The sequence below is a fragment of the Papio anubis genome, chromosome 2 (genome assembly GCF_008728515.1).
Source record: "Papio anubis isolate 15944 chromosome 2, Panubis1.0, whole genome shotgun sequence".
Taxonomy (NCBI): Eukaryota; Metazoa; Chordata; class Mammalia; order Primates; family Cercopithecidae; genus Papio; species Papio anubis.
The window spans coordinates 125,194,418-125,200,530 of record NC_044977.1 but is presented as its reverse complement, the minus strand read 5'-3'; positions in this window follow the sequence as shown (position 1 = coordinate 125,200,530).

Below are 6,113 nucleotides of genomic sequence, written 5' to 3'. Positions count from 1 at the left end.
AGTGCTGGGAAAGTATTAAAATTATCTTTCAATTTCTGCAATACTGTCTGTGAATTAAAACAATTTGTAGTCAACACAATGTATGGCCAGTTGTTTAAGGGAAAGACAGGGAAAATTATTAAATTTTTAATAAGAATATAATATTCTAGTTAGAAACTGATATTAATAACTACATAAGGAAAAGGATACAACGTACATTTTCTCCCTCTATATTGAGTGATATTGTCATTATTTAATTAAGATTATCATTATTTAATATTATATACTTTTCATGTATTCATCTTGTATAAGTATCAAACACACACAGTCTATCATATTAATTACCCATATCTTAGTTTTTTCTACATATGGAACAAATTCACTGTAAAATGGCATACTATTTATTACTTTATTTAAAATTTTCTCTGAGAAAAGTATGCCACATCCTAAGAAGTTTTGCATCTGTTATTTACTGTGTGTGTTTGATACTTATACAAGATGAATACATGAAAAGCATATAATACTAAATAATGATAATAATCTTAATTAAATAATGACAATCTCTCTCAATATAGAGGGAGAAAATGTATGTTGTATCTTTTTCCTTATATAATTATTAATATCAGTTTCTAACTAGTATATTATATTCTTATTAAAAATTTAATAATTGTCTCTGTCTTTCCCTTAAACAACTGGCCACACATTGTGTTGACTACAAATTGAGTATCGTAAGACTAACATACATTTTTAAAAAGATCATTTAGTATAAAATCATTCTTCCCCTACACCATTCTGCTTTACCTGTTGTGAGCTTCATTTATTTCACAATTTTTAAATTGAATATTGTGTTTTTTGTTGGGATGTCATGATAACTATCACAGATATGGTGTCTTAAACACAGACATATATTTGCTTACAATTCTGGAGGCTATAAATCCAAACATCAAGGTGGTGGCAAGGTTTTAGTTTCTTCTGAGGCTTTTCTCTTTGACTTGTAAATGGCTGTCTTCTCCCTGTGTCTTCACATGATCTACCCTGTATGTGTATCTATATGCAAATCTCTTTTTATATGGACACCAGTTCTATTGGAATAGGCCCACCCTAATGACTTAATTTTAATGTAATAATTTCTTTTTTTAAAATGTTATCTTCAAATCCTGACACATTCATTCTTAGGCACTGGAGGTGAGGACTTTGACATACAAATTTGGGTGGGATGCAAGTCAGCCTGTAACACATACCTAAGGAATATAAGGCACTGTTTGGTGTTGTGTAAGTTACAAACATTCAGAGAAAAATACTTAAGACACAGTCAAGGAATGTCTTTACTCAAAAAGGGACACTAAAATGTAAAATCCAAGTCCAATATCGTTTTTCTTCAAGAGATGCGTACTCATTACTCTGGTGTTATCAAAGTATTGATGAATATTGCCATTGCCAATGAATAAATAAATGTTTGTGATCCAAAAACGAATGCTTAAACAAGCACAAAGATCTATTCCATTAATATAACATTTTAAATACAACTTTTAAAGTATATTTATATTAATATAACATTTTAATAACTTTACTGTTATTAAATATAACATTTTAAATACAACTTTTAAATATAACATTTTAAATACAACTTTTAAAATATATTTATATCCTTACAATTCCTTCCAGTGACTGTCTCTGGTCATCATACTCAGTGCTTATAAGAGGAGGAAGCAACTGTGTTTTGGGCATTTTCATTTCCTTTTCAAAGTAAAAACTTAATAGTGGTAATCATGCTTAAAACCAAAGCAAACATGATTGTTGAATTTAAGAACAGCAGCATATGACTCTCAAAGGCTTCCTTTGAAAGATATTATATTTACTTTGCTGTACATAGTGTACATATGATTGGCAAAATTTTAAAAAGTCACATTGGAAATAGTTTCCATCTGAAAGATTTATGTAGTGTGTATATATATATTATATATAAATATATATATATATTTAGTGTGTGTATGTATATATATATTTTTGTGTGTGTGTGTGTGTGTGTATATACACACACTAAGGCCAGGCATAGCGGCTCACACCTGTAATCCCATCACTTTGGGAGGCCGAGGCGGGTGGATCTCCTGAGGTCGGGAGTTCGAGACCAGTCTGAACAACATGGAGAAACCCCGTCTCTACTAAAAATACATCACCTGGGAGGCGGGGATTGCCCCGAGCCTAGATCACACCACTGCACTCCAACCTGGGCAACAAGAGTGAAACTCTCTCAAACAAACATACAAACAAACAACCAAAGAACAGAACTGAGAGACACAATGGTGGGAGAATTTAGTAACTTTCAAATATAGCATATGTGGTAGTAGGTGGTTTTCTAAGTCCCTACTCGCATTTAGACAGGAAATAATAGGTTTAAATTGCAGAAAGAGAAGTTGGACACTAAAAAAAGCTTTTTGACATTAATGATTATGACACTGCATCATATCTTTACTACAAACTATTTATGAAAATAATGTGTATATTCTGAAATGTTTTCAATATTGTTTTGCCAAAAATAACAGATCAATTTGAATTCTACTGAATATGTATTTTATTTTTAAATATCTCAGGTCCATATATAGTAAAACTAATACAAAGAAACTAATCCAGAAAACTGACTTGAGTTTTATAAAGATGGCCTTGGTGTAATTAATATTTATAAAGCTATACTTATTTGGAATATATTGATCATATGCAAAGCACTATGTCTGACATTGAGAAAGTAAAGATTTGAACCCTTGGTGACATCTGAGAATGTTATCATGGGATTAAGTCACCTTTAAATAAGCTGGAAATTTTAAATGGAGCCTAAACAAAATATATAATGCAACTTAGTAGAGCATAGAACATACACTAACATAGGAGGAAAATTTGTACAAGTTTTCAAGGTATAATTCATAATGCTTCTTCCTGAGATGGAGAATTTATGTCAGAGAAAACATAAGAAGGATATTTTGGAATGAACATATTTTATTTATATTCTAACATCTTATCTGAAAATATATCTGTTCTGAATAGACATGTGAGGTAAGGACAGCTTATCAGTGAACACACTAATAACAGTAAAAATAACAAAATAAATATATTACAGCATTTACACAAAATGAGGCAAATTTCAACTTAAATTTAAAGTATGTATTTCTTTGCCTGATAATTCTACTTGTCAATTTCTACATTTAAAGGAACACTCAGAAAATGCAAGATGTATACAACAGCATTGATGGTAGCAATATTTGCAATAGTAAAAATGACTTATAAATACTAAATGTCTACCAGTAGGGAAACAAATAATTAACTTCTAATTTATCCATAGTATGGAATACTATGCAAATTGTGTAGCTCTATGTGTATTAATATGAAAACATTGCTAAGATATACTCTTACTTTTGTAAAACACTGTAATTTACAAATAATTACACTCCGTTGTACTACCTACTGTATTTGTTATGTAATTGTTTTACAAATGGAACAACAAATATAATAAACTAGGAGAGAAAGGACAGTCCTGAATTGGGTATTAAAAGACATTTTCAACTTTAATCTTACTCTAATATTAAAAATTTTACTAGTGAATATGCACAAAATCATTTGTGTAACTAAACTTGTTATTAAAATATTGAGAATTTAATAAAATTAATACGAATTAACAGTAACATTCGAAAATTTAATTTTGAACTCTATAATTGACATAATAATTGCACATATTTATGGAGTAAAATGTGATGTTTCAGTGCATGTATGCATAGTATAATGATCAAATCGGGATAGCTACTATATCCATCAATTTAAACATTCATCATTTTTCTGTGATTATGACATTCAAAATCTCTTATATTTTGGAATATACAATGCACTGTTATTTGCTATAGTAACACTAGTGTGTAATAAAACACCAATACTTGTTCTGTCTAACTATAACTTTTGGATCTATTGACCAACTTCTCTCTCAGTCATCCCTCGCCTTTTGTCTCTATAGCCTCTAGTAACCATTATTCCTACTCTATTCTTTAGTTGTGTGAAATCAACTTTTCCTGACTCCACATATGAGTGAGAACATGTGGTATTTGTCTTTCTGTGTCTGACTTATTTCATTTAACAGTGATCTCTAGGTTTATCCATGTTGTGGCAAATGACAGGATTTTATTCTTTTTTTAATGGCTGAATGAAATGATTACATTGTATGTGTCTTCGTGTGTGTGTGCGTGTGTGTGTGTGTAATCTTTTCTTTATCCATCTATAGATGGACATTCAGGTTGATTCCAGCCTAAATCAACTGTCATAAATAGTGATGCAGTAAAGGATGTGCAAGCGCCTCTTCGACATACTGATTTTATTTCTTTTGGATATATACCCAGTAAGGGACTACTGGATCGTGTAGTAGCTTTTGTTTTAATTTTACAAGGATTTTTTTTACACTGTTTTCTATAATAGCTGTGCTAGTTCACATTTCCAATGATATAGCACATAAGAATTTCCTTTTTCTGCATCTTCACTAGTATTTGCTATATTTTTCTTTTTGATAATAGCCATTCTACTGGGTAACATTTCAGATGACAAGATAAACTAAGGTAATCCATGAATTACAAACAAATATTTTTGTATTATCAAGTTCACTTGATTCATTCATTTAATAATTATTTATTAAGTTCTTAGTATGTGCCATTTACTGTTTGGTGTCTTATTTCTTTACCACTGGAGTACTTAGAGTATTTTAAACAAGAAAAATATTATCTTAGTAATATTTGAGATTAAGACCACACAAAAATATTGGTCAGCTTAGGTTTTTGTTCTTCTTTTTCTGTATTTCTTTACTTTCTGATTTTTCATTATACCTTTTGTGTGGTTGAGATGATGAAAATTCCTGGAGTCCTTTACTCATCTGAAGTACCTTTCAGGCACTATTCAGTGGAAACGATCTGCCAAAAACATAGATGAAGAGATACATCTTTAATCTTACAGGCTGTCTCCTTGCACTGGATCAGGAAAATGATTTTTCTTTTAACAGCTGTCAGCATGCTTGACATCTGCCACAAGGGCTTAGGCTCTATTTTCATTTTTTCTATTGAAATGATGCTCCAACACCTGCCCCTTTGATACTTTTAGACTGATGTGGTAAAGAACTAGGTAGTTTACAGTCAAATAACTCACCATATTTCTTTTCTCTTGTTTGGTTCAAAAATAAGATTAAAAATAAAGTTTATTTTTAACATGAGAAAAATGTGGAAATATCCAAATTACATAAAAATAAATCATTATTTTATGAACAATATTTCTTCAGTAAAGATGTATCTAATGTAACTAATCGTAACATATTCAATGAAAGAAGTTCTAAATAACATATTTAAAATTAACTTCTATAATTATCGGAAAACCATTATAAGTACTTAGCATAAAGTCAATAACTATGGATTTGTTAGTTTTTTTCTGAGTAAAACATAATGACAAATGATATAAGAAGTATATATACAAATATTATAAAAGTTCACAATATGTGAACTCTAAAGTGGCATATTTTAGTATTTTTTAAAAAGACATTTTGCATGTGACAAGATAAGAGGGTTTAAATAATTGGGGGTATACATGAAGAAAAATATGATCATATTAAATATCAAAGGTTGTTAGGCTCATCTTCTTGTCACAAAAATGTCATTATGTATAAGGCTGCTATTTTTTGCTAAAAAAATATGAAAATTATGTTGAGGAGTAACATCAGAAAAAGATGATGGAGTAGGCAACTACAAACTCCTTTCCCACATGAAAACATTTTTAAAAAGCAGAAAGTATCAGAAACAACTTTCTCAGAACTCTTGACAATAGTCAAAGATTTATAACCAACCATGGTAGCAGTCTTGTAATGGCTACAGATCATGTTTGCAGTATAGAATCCTGACCTTTGGTTTTAGAGAAAGCAAAACAGACATTCTTCACAAATTATTCACAGGTTATATCTGTAATAACTTGTTTGGGGTCTAGCTAAGAGACTGATGCAAAGTAGTCAACTTTGTTTTTCCTAACTTGGAACTAAGGCCAGGAATAAAAACCATTGCTCAAATTTGCTGGAAATAAAACTTATAGCCCACAGATGCCCGCTGAAAAATAGTAGGATCAATGTG